At 37.3% G+C, this 718-nt stretch overlaps 1 protein-coding gene across 1 annotated transcript in view; it reads left to right on the forward strand.

Annotated features, from left to right (window-relative positions):
• LOC119592677 (golgin subfamily A member 4-like) overlaps window positions 1–718 on the forward strand; it is a 24,553-nt gene that overhangs the window by 11,371 nt on the left and 12,464 nt on the right.

The raw sequence follows: 718 nt of genomic DNA on the forward strand, positions 1-718 counted from the left end.
TAAAACTGCGGTGAAGAATGCCAATTGGTTAATATTTGGTATCATGTGAGAAATTTGATCAGTAGACTGATATAATCTGTTGAACCAGTTTTGCTGATTTGTGCCTTTAAATTACTGTCTGCCACAAAGCAAACAGGAATTTGACAATGTCAGAATAGGCATTAAAACTGCTGTCTCTCAACCCACACACTGAGCCATGTGGAGGGTGATGTGCAGTTAACTGTTTGTGGAGAAATAGAAGTGCAGGATATATATGTTTACTCTGCTCTCTATTCTGTTGGCTATGACATAAGCACCTGTTAGATGATGAGGCTAAAAAAGGCTCTCAGCCTACCATTGAGGATCTGTTTCATCTCAGTCACCATGGCTGTTTAGTGCATACAACTTAGAACAGGCTTGACCATGCAAGATGGTGTAGAAAATCATCTTGGCGTGAGTGCTGGTTTAGCCATGATGTGATAGGATGTTATCTGTTGTGATTGGGTTAAGCAACCTTCTAAACCATATTCATTATTCATTCATGTAGTTTTTCATAATTCAGATTTGGTTCTCTGACCAGGTGTACTTCAGAGGCAATTCCTGTTGATGATTATTAAATGAATGTTTGACAAAGTAAAAGTGAAACTGACCATCACCTTAGATTATAATAAAACAGTATATTACATGCTATTTTGGAATACCATTTTGAAGAAACAGTAGATACCCGTGAGAAACTTTT

The sequence above is a fragment of the Penaeus monodon genome, chromosome 30 (genome assembly GCF_015228065.2).
Source record: "Penaeus monodon isolate SGIC_2016 chromosome 30, NSTDA_Pmon_1, whole genome shotgun sequence".
Lineage (NCBI taxonomy): Eukaryota > Metazoa > Arthropoda > Malacostraca > Decapoda > Penaeidae > Penaeus > Penaeus monodon.